Source organism: Salvelinus sp. IW2-2015, linkage group LG36 (assembly GCF_002910315.2).
Source record: "Salvelinus sp. IW2-2015 linkage group LG36, ASM291031v2, whole genome shotgun sequence".
NCBI classification, from domain to species: domain Eukaryota; kingdom Metazoa; phylum Chordata; class Actinopteri; order Salmoniformes; family Salmonidae; genus Salvelinus; species Salvelinus sp. IW2-2015.
Window position 1 is genome coordinate 40,055,525 of NC_036875.1, and position 22,812 is coordinate 40,078,336.

Sequence of the window (22,812 nt, forward strand, 5' to 3'; positions counted from 1 at the left end):
TGTGACTCATGGGCTTCATTAATGACTGGGGTTCTTATTGTATTGGTGGTGGCAGTAGTCACGGATGGCAGGACTATTAATTACTCCAGTCCAGTCTGCCTCTGCTTTTAATCAGCCATCCTCTACTCAGCTCTTCTCTACTCTACTCAGCTCTACTCTTCTCCGCTTTACTCTACTCAGCCCTACTCTACTCCTCTCAACTCTACTCTACTCAGCTCTGCTCTACTCCGCTCTACCTCTACTTAGCTTACTCTACTCAGCTCTATCTACGCTACTCTAATCAGCTCTACTCTACTTAGCTCTACTCTACTTAGCTCTACTCTACTCTGCTCTACTCTACTCAGCTCTACTCTACATCAGCTCTACCTCTACTCAGCTCTACTCTACGCTACTCTAATCAGCTCTACTCTACTTAACTCTACTCTACTCTGCTCTACTCTACTCAGCTCTACTCTATTTAGCTCTACTCTACTCTGCTCTACTCTACTCAGCTCTACTCTACTCAGCTCTACTCTCCCAGCTCTACTCTACTTAGCTCTACTCCACTCAGCTCTACTCTACTTAACTCTACTCTACCTGCTCTACTCTACTCAGCTCTACTCTATTAGCTCTACTCTACTCAGCTCTACTCTACTCAGCTCTACTCTACTCAGCTCTACTCTACTTAGCTCTACTCCACTCAGCTCTACTCTATTCAGCTCTACTCACCTCTACTCATCTCTACTTTGTACTGCAGCTCTGAATGAGACACCCAAGACACCACCACTGAGACACTCTTAATCCTCTGTCCGTCCCTTAGAATGTCTATCCCTGTCCGTCCTTAGAATGTCTATCTCTGTCCGTCCTTAGAATGTCTATCCTCTGTCCGTCCTTAGAATGTCTATCCTCTGTCCGTCCCTTAGAATGTCTATCCTCTGTCCCGTTTAGAATGTCTATCCTCTGTTCGTCCTTAGAATGTCCATCTCTGTCCGTCCTTAGAATGCTATCCTCTGTTCCCTTAGAATGTCCATCCCTGTCCGTCCCTTAGAATGTCTATCCTCTGTCCGTCCCTTAGAATGTCTATCCTCTGTCCGTCCCTTAGAATGTCTATCCTCTGTCCGTCCTTAGAATGTCTATCTCTGTCCGTCCTTAGAATGTCTATCCTCTGTCCGTCCTTAGAATGTCTATCCTCTGTCCGTCCCTTAGAATGTCTATCCTCTGTCCGTCCCTTAGAATGTCTATCTCTGTCCGTCCCTTAGAATGTCTATCCTCTGTCCGTCCCTTGAATGTCCATCCTCTGTCCGTCCCTTAGAATGTCTATCCTCTGTCCGTCCTTAGAATGTCCATCCTCTGTCCGTCCCTTAGAATGTCTATCTCTGTCCGTCCCTTAGAATGTCCATCCTCTGTCCGTCCCTTAGAATGTCTATCCTCTGTCCGTCCTTAGAATGTCTATCCTCTGTCCGTCCCTTAGAATGTCTATCCTCTGTCCGTCCTTAGAATGTCTATCCTCTGTCCGTCCTTAAATGTCTATCCTCTGTCCGTCCTTAGAATGTCTATCCTCTGTCCGTCCTTAGAATGTCATCCTCTGTCCGTCCCTTAGAATGTCTATCCTCTGTCCGTCCCTTAGAATGTCTATCCTCTGTCCGTCCCTTAGAATGTCTATCTCTGTCCGTCCTTAGAATGTTATCCTCTGTCCGTCCCTTAGAATGTCTATCTCTGCTGCGTCCCTTAGAATGTCTTACCTCTGTCCGTCCCTTAGAATGTCTATCCTCTGTCGTCCCTTAGAATGTCTATCCTCTGTCGTCCCTTAGAATGTCATCCTCTGCCGTCCCTTAGAATGTCTATCCTCTGTTCGTCTTAGATTCCCTTGTCGTCCTTAGATGTATCCTGCTCCTTAGAATGTCTATCCTCTGTCCGTCCCTTAGAATGTCTATCCTCTGTCCGTCCCTTAGAATGTCTATCCTCTGTCCGTCCCTTAGAATGTCTATCCTCTGTCCGTCCCTTAGAATGTCTATCCTGTCCGTCTTTAGAATGTCTATCCTCTGTCCGTCCCTTAGAATGTCTATCCTCTGTCCGTCCTTAGAAGTTCTATCTCTGTCCGTCCCTTAGAAGTCTATCTCTGTCCGTCCTTAGAATGTCTATCCTCTGTCCGTCCTTAGAATGTCCATCCTCTGTCCGTCCTTAGAATGTCTATCCTCTGTCCGTCCCTTAGAATGTCTATTCTCGTCCGTCCCTTAGAATGTCCATCCTCTGTCCGTCCCTTAGAATGTCTATCCTCTGTCCGTCCTTAGAATGTCCATCCCTGTCCGTCCCTAGAATGTCTATCCTCTGCCGTCCCTTAGAATGTCTATCCTCTGTCCGTCCTTAGAATGTCTATCCTCTGTCCGTCTTAGAATGTCTATCCTCTGTCCGTCCCTTAGAATGTCTATCCTCTGTCCGTCCTTAGAATGTCTATCCTCTGTCCGTCCCTTAGAATGTCTATCCTCTGTCCGTCCTTAGAATGTCTATCCTCTCCGTCCCTTAGATGTCACCTCTGTCCGTCCCTTAGAATGCTATCCTCTGTCCGTCCCTTAGAATGTCTACCTCTGTCCGTCCTTAGAATGTATTCTAGTGATATTCTAGTGATATTCTAGTGTATTCTAGTGATGTACTGTATTCTAGTGATGCACTGTATTCTAGTTATGCACTGTTTCTAGTTATGCACTGTATTCTAGTGATGCACTGTATTCTAAGTGATGCACTGTATTCTAGTGATGCACTGTATTCTAGTGATGCACTGTATTCTAGTGATGCACTATATCTAGTGATGCACTGTATTCTAGTGATGCACTGTATTCTAGTGATGCACTGTATTCTAGTGATGCACTGTATTCTAGTTATGCACTGTATTCTAGTGATGCACTGTATTCTAGTGATGCACTGTATCTTCTAGTGATGCACTGTATTCTAGTGATGCACTGTATTCTAGTGATGCACTGTATTCTAGTGATGCACTATATTCTAGTGATGCATCTGTATTCTAGTGATTGCACTGTATTCTAGTGATGCACTGTATTCTAGTGATGCTTGTATTCTAGAATGTACTGTATTCTAGTGATGCACTGTATTAGTGATGCATTGTATCTCTAGTGATGTCTGTATTCTAGTGATGCACTGTAATTCTAGTGATGCACTGTATTCTAGTGATGCATTGTATTCTCTAGTGATGCTACTGTATTTCTAGTGATGCACTGTATTCTAGTGATGCACTATATTCTAGTGTGCACTGTATCTAGTGATGCACTGTATTCTAGTGATGCACTGTATTCTAGTGATGCACTATATTCTAGTGATGCACTGTATTCTAGTGATGCACTGTATTTCTAGTGATGCGACTGTATTCTAGTGATGCACTATATTCTAGTGATGCACATTATTCTAGGTGGCACTGTATTCTAGTGATGCACTGTATTCTAGTGATGCACTGTATTGTTGTTTAGTGAATGCACTGTATTCTAGTGATGCACTGTATTCTAGTGATGCACTGTATTCTAGTGATGCACTGTATTCTAGTGATGCACTGTATTCTCGTACCAAATGCAGAAAACCCAGGCTACTAACTTAGATTTCCTGTCCGTATGATTCTCTGGTTCTGTGGAGAGGTCTGACACTGCAGGTTCACAGCTGTTGGGGCTGCAGCAGCAGGTCCTTGGCAGGCCCGGCAGCAGTGTGTGTGAGTGGGTGTTTGGCTAGTGGATGCTCTGGTGGCCTCTAGCCTCTTGCTCCCCTGTGCTCTCACTCATCACCCCCTCCACCATATGGAAACAGCTGGTCCTCTGTGGTGGGCACTGTGTGGTGCCCTTAGCCCCCTACATCCTGTAGTCAGGAGGGAGAGTCGATCAGGGAACCAGAAAGCTATGGAGAGGGAAGCTGGCTATGGTGGTGCTATATTGGAGAGATTTAATTTAAATATTGTTTTATTTTATTGAATCAATTGACTGTTTAATTAACACTGATATAAGTGAGTGTAATAATGCAAAACATGAACCTATTTCCCATGGGTCATTAATGAGGATTGCCCTCTTGTGATTGGAAGAGGTCACTACATACAGTAATCCAGGAAGTAGAGCAAGTCAGTTCCAATGACTGCCCTTATGTGGAGATTGAATGAGGAGAGGGAGAGAGCTTGGTGAACAAAGAGAGGAGTACGTGGGTGGAGGAGTTACAGAGTAGAGAAGGAGAAGAGGGTGGTGTAGATTGTAGAAGGATAGAATGGGAGGGTGAAGATTATAGAATGATAGAATAGGGGGAAAGGGGGGATGAAGATTGTAGAATGATAGAATAGGGGGAAAGGGGGGATGAAGATTGTAGAATGAGAGAATACGGGGAGAAAGGGGGGGTGAAGATTGTAGAACGATAGAATGGGCGGGTGAAGATTATCCTAGCCAAAGGGGCGGGACTGTTACTATAAACACTGGCATAACTGTGCTACGTTCTGCTCCGGTGAAAACCGTTCAAAAGAATGAAGCTTGGCTAAACAGCTCAACTCCCCTGCCTGCCTGATATGCTTCTGTCTTCTTAGGGGTTTTCCAACAGGACATGTGGCTTTAACTGCTGTCCCTGCCATCCCTTTGTGCCTCTAAATGTGACCCACCACCCCGATTCAGTCTTATGTAGCAAAATTTGAAATTGTGTTTTTTTACATTGGATAAAAGTAGAGACTCCGAGCTAGAAAATTGTATATTATACACTGCAGTTGAAGAACAATGGGAAAGTAATTCTGCTTTGAAAGTTAACTTTGTAACCCCACTTTTGATAAAATGACCCTTAAATGTTTTGATACACCTACTGGAGAGCTCTTCTTTGTCTATACCTATTCAGCGTTGTTCACACCATCTTAAGTCTTAGCCCCACCCATCTCTTTAAGGATTCACGTGGATTCACAGAGTGAGTAAGGTAGTGTAGTAAACAACCAAAGATAGTAGCCTACAATAAGGACAAACTGCAGGTAAAAATACACCTTTTCTAGTCCTTGGACAATATCCTAATCTGACTTTGAAAGTGTCCAGATAAACATATTTTATAAATATTTTATCATTATTAGATGCTCACCCAGACACTTGTCTAAATGAATGGGTTATGTGAAAGAAATGCTATAACCACCCCACAGCCACATCTAGCTAAGTGGACGGGTCACTATTGTCTAGACATGTACACATGTTCATGAAATACCATATATGGCTGTAATTACCCCGGACACACCTGGCTAACTTGATGGGTCAGGTTATCATTCTCTTGCGAAGTGGAAGAGTGTAGACCTGTAGCTAGCTAGCTAAACAATCTCAACCCATAGCTACAGTACAAATGGATTGTTATAGCTAGCCACATGAAATGCTGTAGTATGAATCTGCAGGTAACTAAAGCTAACCAACTAGGTTCAATGTTAGCTAGCTAACATTTGGCCATAACTAGCAATGCAAATGGATTTCTGAGATACAAATAATATTACTACACAGATCATACACGTAACGTTAGCTAGCGAGCCAGCAAGCTAACGTTCGCTAGCTAACGGTACACTTTAACTTGCAATGAATATGACTTTGACAAAATTTGAAACGTATAATATCTGATTATGTAGCTAGACTCTTACCCATATACATGGATGAACGCTTCATGGCAGCATGTCTTTTTTGTAAATTTTTTATTTTACCCGGTAAGTTGACTGAGAACACATTCTCATTTACAGCAACAACCTGGGGAATGGCTACAGGGGAGAGGAATGAGCCTATTAGAAGCTGGGGATGATTAGGTGGCCATGGTGGTTTGAGGGACAGATTGGGAATTTTAGATAGGACAACGTGGTTAACACCCCTACTCTTACGATAAGTGCCATGGGATCTATAGCGACAACCGAGAGTTAGGACACCCGTTTAATGTCCCATCAGCAAGGGGCATTGGAATCTTTTTTTAGACCAGAGAAAAGAGTGTCTCCTCCTGGCCCTCCCATCCAGGATCAACCCTGCTTAGCCCCAGAGACAAGCCAGCAGTGGTATTCAGGGTGCTGCTGGCGGTTTGTAGCTAGCTACAGCTTGTTTGACCTGTTGTTGTGTCAAGCACTCCGGCTCACACTGACCTTATGCAGAAAGTAGTCCATCACAACTTTATCCAAATGATCTTTGTCGATAGCGCCTGCTAAATTCTGTTGCAAGGAGCAACACTTTTGTGGATCTCCAAGGCTAATGTTATATCTTTCAAAAATGTGTATACATTTTTTTTGTTTAAATTAAATGTTAAAGTGCCTCTCCTGTGAAGTAGTGTCGTGCGACATACGCCTAGCTTCATGAAACGTGTCATAAATGAGTAGGTTTTTTTCTCAAAAGTCAGGGAAGCTATAAGGGGTTGCCTTGGTGTTGGCTGTGTATGTTCCCATGGGACAGGAAAATAAGTAGTGGGTGAAAAACAGCCAGATGACCGACTCTGACGGAGACTTGAAAGAGTCATGGAGGAATGCACTTCCTAGGTGAGCTGGGTTGCCACTAGATCAGCTTCAAAGAGCACCATCAGTCCCTATGGTGATACTGGGAACACAGAACAAAGTCACAGTCCCGCCCCCCTCTCTGTCTGCTCCTCTCAGTGTCCCACCTCTCTGGGCCTCCATAAGAGGAGAGGAGGGGGAGGTTTTGAGCAATCTTCTGGGAGTGAAGGGAGGGGAATGGTTTCTATGGAGCCACCCACTATCCATGCAGCCAGTCATACTACACTCAGTCACTACTGCAAATGTCTCTGTTGTTTGTCTGTGGCATTCCTCTTGATCCACAAAGTCCTAGAGAGATTTATTTTAACTAGGCAAGTCAGTTAAGAACAAATTATTATTTTACAATGACAGTGATACAGCTCAGGATCAAACCAGGGTCTGTAGTGACGCCCCTAACACTGAGATGCAGTGCCTTAGACCGCTGCGCCACTCGGGAGCCCCTACGGGGTGATGAGATCCAGTCCTGAATGTGCTCTCGTGATCGCTGATCCTTGATTAACCTTGCAGATAGACTTTGCTGAGGGGATTTTCTGTGAAATGTCATCAGAATGAGTCTTTAAAACCGAGGGACAATATCATCCATAGTCTAAGTACACATTTATCATTGAGTGATTGAGCTAGTGAATGCCAGCCAGCCCACCGTACAGTCAATAGGTAATTCACTACTGCACCAGGTATTTCTCTAACTTACCATGTATGTTTCTGTCTTTCACAGCAAAGAGCCTCAGGCAAGGTGTTGTTTGACCTGGTGTGTACCCACCTGAACCTCGTTGAGGGAGACTACTTCGGCCTAGAATACCAACACCACAAGATGATGGTGAGTGAAGAAATAGACACAGTCCTTAAGGGTTCTTTCTGGACTGGGTGTTACCTTGTATCTTCTTGATGTGTTAGTGTAGAAGCCTTGAATTCATTTCTCTATGCTGACTAAAGGGGCGTTTGCTTTCCTTATGTTCACAGGTTTGGTTAGACCTCCTAAAGCCTATTGTCAAGCAGCTAAGACGTAAGTACGCTGACTTTATTACACATTTTTACACGGCTGGCAATGGACAGTTCATGCTTCATCTGCTTCAACTAACACTGGGGGTATGGTTGCTAACAGAAGAAAATGAAACCAGCCTTACTATGAAACATGAAATGTCTGTGAAAGGAGACAGCTAGGAGACTTAGTTGTGGTGTGAGGAAGTCTCAACACCCTGTCTCGTCCAAGCAAACCTAAAGTGATGCTCCAGGACTTTTAAAAAATAATTTCAGCCAGTAGTTTTGAAAGTGGTACCCGTTACTTGTGTACTACTTGTCATCCAATGGTGTACCACTATCTAGAACCGTCTATGTAGGGTTCTTCAAAGAACCCCTTGTATATGATTCTACCTAGAACCCTATGACGGGTTCTGCCTAGAACCCTCTATGATGGGTTCTACCCAGGGCCATTTTATCTTTGGCAGGTTCTTCTTAAAACCCCCTATGAAGGGTTCTACCAAGAACCATTTTATCTTATTAACCTTTTAACATGTAATTTTTTATGACAATACATCGTAAGGCCTTTCATTGAGGGCATAGTTATTCTTTAACACAGTGGTGTTAGGAATCTCCTGGTTTTAGAGGCCACATCAGGCCTTCAAGTCACATTATGCTGACTTGCAAGGTGGTATAATTCCTATTGGAATCCAACCAGAATTAGGATAGCCAACAAGCAGAATTGTTCATCACCCACAACCTGCATTTAGATTGACTGCCAGGGTAGGGAGGGTTGAATACTGAGACTATCTCAATCATCTAACCTGGAACAACCATCTCAGTAACGGGTGCAATAAGTCTAGATACTAATAGATTGGATTAGTTTTAAATACTGTGTGTTGTTTATCTTTATGTAGCATAACATTTATCAACCAATCAATGTACATGCAAAAACACAGATATTACAGTAAAACAAACCATTCTGTAAAGCTTCCTGAAATAAAGGATGTTGGGAAATATGAAATCTTGCCTTCCGAAAAATCCTTCTTGCCTTGCAAAGAATCATCAAAGAACCCTTTCTTCCAAAAAAGGTTCTTAGGATGTTAAAGGTTCTAGGTAGAACCCTTTGCCTTACAAAGAACCCTTGTCTTCCAAAAAGGGTTCTTCTGATCAAAACGGTTCTTGGTAGAACTCGATCCCTCCGCATAGAATCGTTTTGGAACCATTTTTTCTAAGAGTGTACCATTCCCCATTCAAAGGCACCCTCTGAATGGTACACATACACAATCCATGTCTCAATTGTCTCAAAGGCTTAAAAAACCTTCTTTAATCTACACTGATTGAAGTGGATTTAACAAGTAACATCAATAAGGGATCATATCTTTCATGTCATGAAAAGAGCAGGTATACTTAATGTTTTGTACACTCAGTGTATATTTTTTTGCAATTCGTACAATATGTTACGAATCTGTCGTGCTTAAGATCCCAAACTGCATCTTTATTCACACACAGAGACCATCTATCTTCCAGACTGAGGCTCCACTGTTAAAACTTGTACATCTCGAGTCATAAAGCTTTCATCAAGTCTTATGGAAGACTGGCTTGCTCAGCTACAAACAAGGGTTTGTGGTGCATAAGAGCAAGTACACTGCTTGTTATGATCTCATTGGTCAGTGAGATAAAAGCAAAGGAATCATAGAGATCCGGTTCTAATTCCTAATTCTATGATAGGAATCTCCAAATCTCCAGATAGTGTGTTTAGATTGTTTTCTATAATTTTATGATAGGAATCTCCAAATCTCCAGATAGTGTGTTTAGAATGTGTTCTATAATTCTATGATAGGAATCTCCAAATCTCCAGATAGTGTGTTTACAATGTGTTCTATAATTCTATGATAGGAATCTCCAAATCTCCAGATAGTGTGTTTACAATGTGTTCTATAATTATATGATAGGAATCTCCAGATAATGTGTTTACAATGTGTTGTGTAATTCTATGATAGGAATCTCCAGATAATGTGTTTAGAATGTGTTCTATAATTCTATGATAGGAATCTCCAGATAATGTGTTTAGAATGTGTTCTGTGTTCTATAATTCTATGATAGGAATCTCCAGATAATGTTTAGAATGTGATTCTCAGATAATGTGATTGTGTATAATTCTATGATAGGAATTCCAGATAATGGTTTAGATGTGTTGTATTAATTCTATGATAGGATCTCCAGATAATGTTGTTTAGATTGTGTTGTATTATAATTTTATGATAGGAATCTCCAGGATTAAGGTGTTTAGATTGTGTTGTATAATTCTATGATAGGAATCTCCAGATAATGTGTTTAGATTGTGTTCTCTGTATCGTCTTGGCTGTGACTCCTCCTAACCAAGCCATTATCTCACACCCACAGGGCCCAAGCACACAGTCCTGAGATTTGTGGTGAAGTTCTTCCCCCCAGACCACGCCCAGCTACTGGAGGAATTGACCAGGTAAGACTAAACAGATAGAAGCCTAGGTTTAACCAGCAACATACCAATTGCCATTTCAGACAAACCCTCAGTCTACAAAAGCTCAGCTATAGGGTTTCCTCATCGGCAGGTGCTTAAAGGTCCAATGCAACTGTTTTTATCTCAATATCAAATCATTTTCTGGGTAACAATGAAGTACATTACTGTGGTTGTTTTGTATTCATTTTTTTTTTTTTTGAAAACAATAATAACTTCTTAGCGAAAAGCAATTTCTCAAGCAATAATTTAGCTAGAACTGTCTGGAAGTGGTATGAGTGGGGAAGGGAAAACTTAAAACTAGTGTTATTGGCAGATAGGATTGGAACTCTCTTTCTTATTGGTCTATTAACTAATTTACCACCTGGGGATGTCACCAGGCAGGCCAAAACTCCATCCCACCAAAACAGGCTGACATTTCAGGTGGTCTTTACAAACAGCTCTTATCCTAAAAGGGCATTATCATCATTTTCACTATTTCACAATATTATTCCAACCACATAGTGTGGAAATATCCAGGTAACTGGCAAAATAAAGGACACACCAAGATAAAGTGTCTTAATAGGGCGTTGGGCCACCACGAGCCGCCAGAACAGCTTTAAGGCGGCTTGGCATTCTACAGTGTCACCATTCTTCCACAAGAAATTCCATAATTTAGTGTTTTGTTGATGGTGGTGGAAAACGCTGTCTCAGGCGTCACTCCAGAATCTCCCATAAGTGTTCAATTAGGTTGAGATCTGGTGACTGAGACACACACACACACACACACAGAGACACAGATACACACACACACACAGAGACACAGAGACACAGAGACACAGACACAGACACAGACACAGACACAGACACAGACACAGACAGACAGACAGACAGACAGACAGACAGACAGACAGACAGACAGACAGACAGACAGACAGACAGACAGACAGACAGACAGACAGACAGACAGACAGACAGACAGACAGACAGACAGACAGACAGACAGACAGACACCCTTTAAACCCCCTGTGCTCCTTTGAGACCCTTCTGTCAAGTCACTGATATCTTCTAGTCATAGTAGCCAAAATAATGGGCAACTGGGCATTTTTATACATGACCCTAAGCATGATGGGATAGTAATTGCTTAATTAACTCAGGAACCACACCTTTGCTGGATGCACCTGCTTTCAATATACTTTGTATCGCTCATTTACTCAAGTGTTTCCTTTATTTTGGCAGTTACCTGTATATCAAACACAGAAACATCTAAAATGTTATTGTCCTGGGCCTTTAATAATATGACTTTTTATTCAGCTGACAAGCTGTCGACACGGTCTGGTGCATAAACTGGTACAGTATATAAGGCTGACTGCTCAGCACACAACAGGCTATCAGCAGCTATATTATCCAGTTGTCATTAGAGTAAGTCATTCTCAGGTCAGTTCTGTGTGTTGACGTGACTGCGATGTCACAGAATGTGAATGCTAATGTAGAAGTGACCGATGTGTTCCAGCCCCCTACAGATAAAAAAAAAATTCTGCCTAGGGGCATTTAATTAATGTCATCCATGTTTTACGCCTGCCATGTTTTTAATGTAGCACCTTCGTGTGATCCTGGTTGTTACCATTGGACTAATGTTTTTCTGATGTATATGTCCTCATTGTGTGATAACCCCTCGACTCTAAAGAAGGGTGTAACAGTTGATATTAGATGGGTAAAGACACTCATCCTGTTATGATGATGTTGCTCTGTAATCCAATTGTCTTTGTTTTCAAGCTGCAATATTTAACTCTTTTGGACGACCTGACCTCCAAGTGGTTCCTTTGTTGTTCCTCCCTCCTGTGTTGTCGCCTGACAGGTTTGGATGTTAACCACAGCCAGTCATCCTGTCGACTCTGTTCTAGCCTTTCTCTTTGTCCCGTCTTGTCCAGGTACCTCTTCGCCCTGCAGATCAAGCATGACCTTGCCTGTGGACGTCTGACATGCAACGACAGTAGCGCAGCCCTGCTGGTCTCCCATATTATCCAGTGTACGTCTCTCTGTTACTTTCCCTGTGGCTTCACACAGCCTATAGGATCACAGAGCCAATAGACCATATACATTTGTAGGAAAACAGAACCTCCTTCAAACAGGATGTGGTGCAGCATCCCAAATTGAGAATCAGTGCATTGCCATGGATACCTTTTTCTTTTGTCTTCCTCTGAATTAATTAAATGTGGGAAGACACCGAGAGAGAGAGCTTTTTGAAAAGCCATCTGTTCCTCAGCCTGGATTCTAATGCTAGAGGGAGCTGTCAAAAAGTAAAACCGAAGAGAGGGAAAAAGCATGGATGAGGATGAATCTATTCTAATCTATTCTGTTTAGGGATATATGCAAATAATCTGAGTTTTTATCAACCAGCAGTGGTGTAGATCATTTACACACTGCACACAATGTAATGCGATGTCCTAACTTTAACCCTTTGTTCTCCAGCTGAGATTGGGGACTTTGAGGAGAGCCAGAGTCGGCAGCACCTCCTCAACCACAGCTACATTCCTGACCAGATGGCTTTGATGGACAAGATCATGGAGTTTCACTCCAAGAATGGGTAAGTAGCTCCTCTATAACGGATGTGTGAACTCTGGAAGCTGTCAGGCATTATTCTGGTGGCCTCTGAACAGGACAAGGTAGATAAAGACCTCATACGTACACGTCCCAAGGGAATGTTTTCTACCCAGGTAACACAGTCAGGAAACTCCCCACTGACCTAACAGTGTTCTTTGTTTCAGTGTGTTAACTGACATGGTTTTCTTTATCGTGTTAAGACTCGGCAAAGGCCCCCTGGGCTGGTTGAGTGGTTAGGGCCTGGAGGTGAACGTGTCAATGTCTGCTGTATCAGAAACACTACATGGGTTCCCGGAAAGGTCTGGGATCTACCTGGACCACAGCCCAATGAGCAACACACCAGATTTCAGCAGGGAAATGGCTTTTCTTTGTTAAGCCCTTGTCACTGAACAGGTTGGCACAAGGGAAATGGCAGCTTGGACTCATTCTTCTTCTCCCAGTATTTCTTTCTATTATCCGTTTCCTAATTAGCTAGTTTTGCTCTCCTTGGAGAACATATCCCACAATCCCCTTAGTGTCCTACTCATTGATGCAGCAGGTCAGGATCACATGGCCAACCCTTCCCTCACCCTCAGTCCTCCACGGTACACTGGTGTCACTCCCAGTCCTCCACACTACACTGGTGTCACCCCCAGTCCTCCACGGTACACTGGTGTCACTCCCCACCCAACACATGGTACTAGTCCTCCACCTAACGCACCCAGTCCTAGGACACTGGTGTCACCCCCAGTCCTCCATACTACACTGGTGTCACCCCCAGTCTCCATACTACACTGTGTCTACTCCCAGTCCTCCACGTTACACTGCGTGTTCACTCCCAGTCCTCCACACTACACTGTGTTCACCCCCAGTCCTCCATACGTACACTGGTGTCACCCCAGTCCTCCATACATACACTGGTTTCACTCCCAGCTCCACACTACACTGGTGTCACCCCCAGTCCTCCATACTACACTGGTGTCACCCCAGTCCTCCATACTACAGTGGTGTTCACTCCCAGTCCTCCATACACACTGGTGTCACTCCCAATCCTCCACAGTACACTGGTGTCACTCCCAGTCCTCCACACTACACTGGTGTCACCCCCAGTCCTCCATTACTACACTGGTGCACTCCCAGTCCTGCCACACTACACTGGTTCACCCCCAGTCCTCCATACTACCACTGGTGTCACTCCCCAGTCCTCCATACTACACTGGTGTCAGCTCCCAGTCCTCCATACTACACTGGTGTCACTCCCCAATCCTCCACATACACGGGTGTCACTCCCAGTCCTCCACACTACACTGGTGTCACCCCCAGTCCTCCATCAGTACACTGGTGTCACCCTCAGTCCTCCACAGTACACTGGTGTCAACCCCAGTCCTCCACACTACACTGGTGTCACTCCCAGTCCTCCATACTATACACTGGTGTCACCCCCAGTCCTCCATACTACACTGGTGCACCCCAGTCCTCCAACTACACTGGTGTCACTCCCAGTCCATCCCACTACACTGGTGTCACCCCAGCCTCCACACTTACACTGGTGTCAACCTCCCAGTCCTCCACACTACACTTGGTTCCACTCCCAGTCCTCCACACTAACTGGTGTCACTCCAGTCCTCCATACTACCCTGGGTGTCACCCCCAGTCCTCCATACTACACTGGTGTCACTCCCAGTCCTCCACACTACACTGGTGTCACCCCCAGTCCTCCACACTACACTGGTGTCACTCCCAGTCCTCCATACTACCCTGGTGTCACCCCCAGTCCTCCACAGTACACTGGTGTCACAGCAGAGATGGGCGCTCATCAAGCAGCTGACAAGATGAAAGGAGCTCCGTTAGATTTGACTGCCCTCCCTGACTTGTCCTTTTTCTGTATTTTTAGCTGATAACAGTAACCACAGTTTTCCTGGCAGGGAGCCATGCTCAGAGTTACATCTAGAATGAACTTCAGCCCACAGGAAACAGGACAACTTTTTCACAGATAAGAATTTAGGGAAGGGAGTTACTATGCAGCTTCGTTTCTACCCAGACCAGCTGACTGCGGGAACAGATTGACTTGTGGCTTGGTCTCTCACCTCAATTGTAGTATTTGAGTGGAAGATATTATACAAATTTAAAGTAACATTTTTGGTTAAGAGCAGTCATGTTCAGAAGCCCAAAATGGAAGTCAAATGTAACTGTTTGTGGACCCCTGGAATTCTGACGCAACCCACCTCAACTCCACCTTGCCGTGATTGTGAAACTTATGAGAGACTTGTATCAGACTGTGTCCCACAACCCTATTCCCTATTTAGTGCCAAGGGGCCTGGTCTAAAACAGTACACTAAATAGAGAATAGGGAGCCATTTGGAACGGTATCCTTGACCCAGACTGCTCTCTGTGTGCTTGTAGGGGTCAGACGCCAGCAGAGTCAGACTACCAGCTGCTGGAGGTGGCACGCAGGCTGGAGCTGTATGGGGTTAGACTACACCCTGCCAAGGACCGCGAGGGCAGCAAGCTGAGCCTGGCCGTGGCACACACTGGTGTCCTGGTCTTTCAGGTACTACTTTACAGGTCAACACCGACGAGAGCTGGACGGAGCAAGAGCATTTCTACACCGCTGTTTTTCATTAGAAACCTACAGGATGTTTGATTATATGTTTGATGTGGGTGACATTTTGATGACAGGCTTTTGACATGTGACAGTTTCTCTGTTCACAGATCTATTGGGATGAAGAGATAGCCAGGTCTATTAGAGGAATGTGGAGCGGATGTTTGATGGCAGGATTAGATGAACAGGCAGAGTTTTATTGCGTGTCACACTCTATGTTAATCCTCTGTGTGTACTTTTTCATCCACTGCAGGAGCACACCAAGATCAATGCCTTCAACTGGTCCAAAGTGCGCAAATTAAGCTTCAAGAGAAAGCGATTTCTCATCAAGCTCAGACCAGACCTGAACGTATGTCATATGGCCATAGCCCTTAGCATGATCCACGATTCATATCCATGTAAATATCACCAATGCCTAAAGCCTTCAACCTTAAGTTTCCATTGATGTGTGTTACATATCTATGTGTCCCCTCTGCAACAGAGCTCATACCAGGACAGTCTGGAGTTCCTGATGGGTAGCAGGGACTGCTGTAAAGTCTTCTGGAAGATCTGTGTGGAATACCATGCCTTCTTCCGCCTCTTTGAGGAGCCCAAAGCAAGGCCCAAGCCTGTCCTCTTCACCCGAGGCTCCTCCTTCAGATTCAGGTAGACCAGCTGGCCCCTCGAAGGCACCTGGGGCCACACAATAATAAACCATCTCTGTCTCTCAGGACACAGGAGATAGCAGGTTCGATGAAAAAACAGCCAGTGCCTCAGTTTCAATCTCATTTCCTATCTGTCACCTGGACAGAACTTCTCCAGCTCTACTCTTAAGTTTACTGACCTCAATCATCTCCCTTGCTACTTCTCTCTCTCCACAGCGGTCGGACACAGAAGCAGGTGATTGATTATGTGAAGGACTCTGAGTTTAAGAAGATCCCGTTTGAAAGGTAAAGACTTAATGGTGGTGTTTTCTTTTTAGACTTACAGTACCAGTCAAAAGTTTGGACACACCTAATCGTTTTTCTATATTTTTACTAATTTCTACATTGTAGAATAGTAGTGAAGACATCAAAACTATGAAATAACACAATGGAATCATGTAGTAACCAAAAAAGTGTTAAACAAATCTAAATATATTTTAGATTCTTCAAAGTAGCTCCCTTTTGCCTTGATGACAGCTTTGCACACTCTTGGTATTCTGTCAACCAGTTTCATGAGGTAGTCACCTGGAATGTATTTTGTTTAACACTTTTTTGGGTTATGATTCCATATGTGTTATTTCATAGTTTTGATGTCTTCACTATTATTTTACAAACGTTAGAAAATAGTTGTTGTTTTTTTAAATAGAAAAACCCTGCAATAAGTAGGTGTGTCCAAACTTTTGACTGGTACTGTACAAAGAGAGAGAGAGACTGTGTGATGGTTGCCAGGTGTATAACATATCCACTTTCTGTCATCCTCTTCAGGAAACACAGTAGGGTCCAGCACAGCAGAAGCCGTCCGTCTCCGCTGTCTTCCCCTCACGCCCCTCAAGTGCCAAGAGAAGTCAGTGGATCCTTCAGTGTTCCCACACACACGGCCCATTAGAGGCTAGCGTGCTGAATGCCACTTTGTGGAACTGTCACTCTCTATTTGATAGCCCACCCAGCATGTCTTCATCTAGAAACACTATGAATATGAAATATACTGCTTAGAATATACAGTTAATAATTGAGTAGACGGAATAACTAATTCATACCACACAATAACTCAATTTCCTTGTTTAACTGTTAAATATAACCTTCAGCCCTCTGTTCTCTGTTCTCCGTCCTCCACAGAGTGTGAGCAGTGCTCCAGGAGACAGAGCGGAGGTGGACTCTCCGCCCCACCGTCACTGGAAGGAGTCTGTGAACGCTGAGAACCCGTCAGCCCTGCGGATCAAAGGCAGCCCTTCCATCCAGAGGAACGTGGGACACGGCGAGGACATGCCAGGCCCCGGAGCAGAACCAGGCCCAGCCAGGCAGCCCCACCCAGACCATCTGAACACAGGTCCAGCCTCCCAGGGCGCTAAGGGCAGCAGCTCCTCCATCCCCTACATCGACTGCAGTGATATAGATAGTGAATACGACGTGGCGAAGGGCCGGGTTACCAGGTCTCACCTTACTGACAGCTATGGGGAGGAGGCCGCGAGCCCCCACCGTGGCAGTATAAACGAGCGGGAACTGGCTCTGGGTAGGATGAGGTACAGAGAGTCCCCTTCCTCCCCTAAACCCCCCCTCAATATGAGCTGTGAGTTAGATGAGTCGGCCAACCTGTCGTTCTTCGGCAGTGGTCCGCCCCGTGGCCCTCTCCATAGCACTATGATGGAGGAGTTGGGGGGTGGTGGAATTGGGGACCAGCGTAGCAGCAGCCCCCTGACGGTCCGCCTGTTAGGCTCTAAGAGCACCACATCAAGCCCCGTCACCTTCCACCGGACCAGCTCACTCAGCCACGCTGAGCAAAACGGCCACGGCTCCAGGCTCCCACGCTGGGACGACCAGGGTCACAGGGGGTTTAACACCCAGAGAGGCCATGGGGGGCCCCAAGACCAAGGTCAGGCCCCATCCCACTACGGCAGCTATTCGCCCATCGTGGCCCGCTCGCCACACTTACAAAAGCACCACAACATGCGTAACCGTTCCGACACAGACCCCTTCGTCCTGAGCCGGCAGCAGGCCACCTCCACACCTTCCCACGAGCCCCGGCCTGTCACCTCCCGTATGGCTGCTCTGGAGCGCCGTGTGACGGCCAATGGCTTGTCTGCCCCCGGCCAGCCCAAGAACAGCCCCTTACAGAAGCTGTACAGCCAAGGTGGCGTAGACCACGTAGGGGCTGTCCAGATGATTGACGGCTCTACCAGCAGTGGCACAGAGTCCAGTGACTCGGAGACCGAGAACACCACGGGCAGCTCCAGCAGCCACCCGCTGACCTATGGTAACCCCATGGCCGAGGGGTTCAACTACCCCTCCCCCATGCCCGGGAACAAGTACTCCTTCGGGAGCCTCCAGCTGGATGAGGAGATGGAGGAGGATGGCTGCCTTAACTTTAGTGACGAGGACGGGGCACAGGTGTTCAGCTGTTAGGCTAGCCCAGAGGATGGAAGTCCAGAGACCTGCTCCATAGGCAGGGTGGCATTGGCTCTGAGAGGAGAGGGGATGCAATTGCTCTGGTGGTTAGCATGGGAGATGGTGATAGCTATGCCAGTCTGTGTGAAGGGACAGATGTTACTCAGAAAGGGTCAATTCGGGGCACTACTAACTCCTCTGTCTCTGTGCTGCCAACATGGCACTAACTATACAGTATAGTCTGCTCAGCCATGAGCCAGCCTAACACTCTGTTCCCCATTGGGTTGCTCTGCCCTTTAACACACAGAGAGAGAGAGAGAGAGAGGAATGGAAGAGAGAGAGAGAGAGGAGAGAGAGAGAGAGAGGAGAGAGAGAGAGAGAGAGAGAGAGAGAGCAGAGAGAGAGAGAGAGAGAGAGAGAGAGAGAGAGAGAGAACGAGAGAGAGAGAGAGTCGAGAGAAGGAGAGGGAGAAGGAAGAGAGAGGAGAGAGAAGAGGAGAGAGAGAGAGAGAAGAGAAGAGAGAGAGAGAGAGGAGAGATGAGAGAGAGAGAAGAGAGGCACGAGAGAGAGAGAGAGAGAGAGAGAGAGAGAGAGAGAGAGGAGAGAGAGAGAGAGACGAGAGGAGAGAAGAGAGAGGAGAGAGAGAGAGAGAGAGAAGAGAGAAGAGAGAGAGAGAGAGAGAGAGAGCGCTCCTCTGTCCCAGGTGGTTAACCTTTCCTGTCTGTTCTGACTGCATTAGTGTCTATATACACACACCAGGTGGTTCTCAGTTAGAGACATCATCGTGTTCTAGTGCCAAGTCTTTTGAAAGACCACCGTACAGCAGTGTGAATCAATCCAGTGGAAACCCCCTTATGCTCTGTATCTAGCTGAACTTTTGGGATGAAGTCGAGGGAATATTGTTTCTGGAGATGCAGATATACAGTACCAGTCAGAAGTTTGGACAAACCTAATCATTCAATTTTTTTTCAAAATGTTTTATTACTATTTTCTACATTGGAAAATAATAGTGAAAACATCAAACTATGAAATAACACTTGGAATCATGTAGTAACTCAAAAAGTGTTAAACAAATCTAAATATATTTTATGAGATTCTTCAAAGCAGCCACCCTTTGCCTTGATGACAGCTTTGCACATTATTGGCATTTTCTCAACCAGCTTTATGAGGTAGTCATCTGGAATGCTTTTCCAACAGTATTGAAGGAGTTCCCACATATGCTGAACACTTGTTGGCTGCTTTTCCTTCACTCTGCGGTCCAATTCATCTCAAACCATCTCAATTGGGTTAAAGTCGGGTGATCTGATGCAGCACTCCATCACTCTCCTTATTGGTCAAATAGTCCTTACACAGTCTGGAGATGTGTTTTTGGATCATTGTCCTGTTGAAAAACAAATGATAGTCCCACTAAGCACAAACCAGATGAGATGGCGTATCGCTGCAGAATGCTGTGGTAGCCATGTTGGTTAAGTGTGCCTTGAATTCTAAATAAATCACTGACAGTGTCACCAGCAAATCACCCCCACACCATCACACCTCCTCCTCCATCCTTCACAGTGGGAAGCACACACGCGGAGATCATCCGTTCACCTAATCTGCGTCTCACAAAGACACGGTGGTTGGAAGCAAAAATCTCACGTTTGGACTCATCAGACCAAAGGACAGATTTCCACCGGTGTAATGTCCATTGCTCATGTTTCTAGGCTCAAGCGAGTCTTTTCTTATTATTGGTGTCCTTTAGTAGTGGTTTCTTTGCAGCAATTCGACCATGAAGGCCTTATTCATGCAGTCTCCTCTGAACAGTTGATGTTGAGATGTGTCTGTTACTTAAACTCTGTGAAGCATTTATTTGGACTGCAATCTGAGGTGCAGTTAACTCTAATGAACTTATCCTCTGAAGCAGAGGTAACTCTGGGTCTTCCTTTCCTGTGGCGGTCCTCATGAGAGACAGTTTCATCATAGCGCTTGATGGTTTTTGCGACTGCACTGAAACTTTCATTCTTGAAATGTTGCGCATTGACTGACGTGCATGTCTTAAAGTAATGATGGACTGTCGTTTCTCTTTGCTTATTTGAGCTGTTCTTGCCATAATATGGACTTGGTATTTTACCAAATAGGGCTATCTTCTGTGTTTCACCCCTACCTTGTCACAACACCACTGATTGGCTCATAGGCATTAAGAAGGAAAGAAATTCCACAAATTAACTTTCAACAAGGCAAACCTGTTAATTGAAATGCAATCCAGGTGACTACCTCATGAAGCTGGTTGAGAGAATGCCAAGAGTGTGCAAAGCTGTCATCAAGGCAAAGGGTGGCTACTTTGAAGAATCTCAAATATAAAATATATTTTGATTTGTTTAACACTTTTTTTGGTTACTACATGATTCCATATGTGTTATTTCATAGTTTTGATGTCTTCACTATTATTCTACAATGTAGAAAATAGTACAAATAAAGAAAAACCCTGGAATGAGTAGGTGTGTCCAAACTTTTGACTGGTACTGTATGTTGTTCTGCGAACGGACTGGACTTGCACACTCGACGTGGAATCTACAATGATGCATTGTGTTGTTTATTGATTGTTTATTGATTGTTGGAGAGTTCCAATGCTCTGTCAAATGCCGTCATGTGTCTTCATCTTCACTGTATAACGTGTCCATTCTGTCAGTGGACGGTATGTTGTTGTTTGGCATGTCGATGGGGACGTTGGTCTACATTTTATACACTACTGTATATGTGTTGCTTTTTGAATCGATATGATCATATTGTAGACTCTTGTGATTGGTTCATGTTAATCAGATCTACTAATAGCAGAGACAGGCTGTTTCCTGTGATTTTCTATGTTGCCTGGCATTGGATATGTGATTCATTGTTTATATTTAGCGAGCTGCTTAGGAGAACACAAGAAGAGTATTGAGTATACATGTTGCTTGTGCTGTACTGTACATACGGTCGGTCTCTAATTAGTGTCCATTAGTGAGAGGACTACAGTAGTGAGAAGACTATAGTAGTGAGAGGACTACAGTAGTGAGAAGACTACAGTAGTGACGACACTACAGTGGTGCGAGAAGGACGTACAGTGGTGATAAAGGCACTACAGTGGTGAGAGGACTACAGTCAAGCTAAGTGAGAGGACAACAGTAGTGAAAAGACTACAGTAGTGAGAGGACTACAGTAGTGAGAAGACTACAGTACTGAGAAGACTACAGTAGTGAGAAGACTACAGTAGTGAGAGATGTACAATATGTCATGTGTTAGTTTGTTGGGTGCTGAGAAGGCTTTCTGTTCGTCTACAGCACGTACCAACGTCAACTCCTGATTTGATAGTCAATGTTTACAGTAACATAAAGGTCTTCTGTACGAAGTGATCAACGGATTGAAATTTAACTAACTATTGTTGACTGGTGTTTTTAGGCATCACAGAGCTACGCTCATTTTTTCATAGACATAGCTTGATCTGGGCAACATCAGGTTAATGAAGAAACTTTATCTAAAAGACTGTTGTAGCAAGTTGACATACCAGAACACACCCAGGCCCAGTCAGTACTGTTGGACAGGACCGGTATAATATTTCTCTGATGACCACTGGTGGCATCTCTTCTTGTTCTTGTCTACATCTCATTGTCTATTGTTCAGCGAACTCCAGGGGTCTACATATCTCACTAGTTTGCCCTTTTCTCCCCTTACAGAATTACTCTGCACTTTTGTGTTTATTTTGTTTTCTTGCTGTCCCTGATTGTCTTTGCTTCATTCTCCTCCTTGTCCTTTTGTTTTGCTGTATATTATTTTGATTAAGGATTTATTGACCTTATATCACAATGCTTTTTTATTTTTTATTTTTTTATGTTCTTGTTCAATTGAAACACTGTTCTGTTCTACCAGCATGCAGCGCTTATAGGGTTAAGTCTCACCTTGTCTCTATTTCCCTGCTCTGGACGCATGTTAACCTGTTCCTGTACTGTCCTGATGTTTTACTGTTCTGCCACAGACTGTGTGAAGAGAAAACAAAAGGGTTTAACTGGGTCTCCTTCACTGCAGTGATCCCGTTAACTGTCAACAGAGGTTACAGAGGTCTAGAATATAGGACTGGAGAATTGAGAAATGACTTTGTTCAGGATGACAGGAACTAGGGAACATAAAGGCAGGTTTCAGTATGTGATGCATGTTGTGGGTCTGAAAGATGGTAGCGTCTCATAGCTCCAAGTCTCTCAGCTCATGCATCGATGCTTTTAGCTGTATCCATGTGTATATACAGTATATACAGTGCATTCGGAAAGTATTCAGACCCCATCACTTTTTCCACATTTTGTTACGTTACAGCCTTATTCAAAAAATGTATTAAATCATTTTTCTCCCTGATTAATCTAAACACAAATACCCCATAATGGCAAAGCAAAAACTTTTTTTATTTTTATGTACAGTAATCCCTCGTTTATCGCGGGGGTTACGTTCCGAAAATGACCCGCGATAAGTGAAATCCGCGAAATAGAAAACTTTTTTTTTTTTTTACAATTAGCAACTATTACATGTATACAAATACAGTGACTCACGTGTAGGCCGTTTCACTGCTCTTCAGACTGGGCCGCTGCATCCTGACTGCGCTCTGCAGTGTTCTCTTCTTCTGAAGCCCGCG

The 22,812-nt window shown here is 44.5% G+C and overlaps 1 pseudogene; it reads left to right on the top strand.

The window, feature by feature from the left end:
• The window catches only part of LOC111959652 (FERM, ARHGEF and pleckstrin domain-containing protein 1-like), a 146,215-nt pseudogene that overhangs the window by 75,558 nt on the left and 47,845 nt on the right, over positions 1–22,812 (top strand).